A 234-nucleotide genomic window follows, 5' to 3' on the forward strand; every position below is an offset into this window, starting at 1 on the left:
GTTTCTGGTAATTAATGTCGCAATCATTATAGATCTAGCATATATAGATATCTATGAGATTTAGATTCTAGAGTTCTAAAAATTAGGGTATTAGTTTACGAGACTGAAAACGCTAAATCAGGTTTCACTTATATTTTAAGGATATGCAGATAATGGTATAATATGACTACGTTTAATACACACCTAGATATCATTAAGATTCATTTGCAACTTATTTTAATTACGGCATAATCA

The sequence above is a fragment of the Biomphalaria glabrata genome, chromosome 3, assembly GCF_947242115.1.
Source record: "Biomphalaria glabrata chromosome 3, xgBioGlab47.1, whole genome shotgun sequence".
Taxonomy (NCBI): Eukaryota; Metazoa; Mollusca; class Gastropoda; family Planorbidae; genus Biomphalaria; species Biomphalaria glabrata.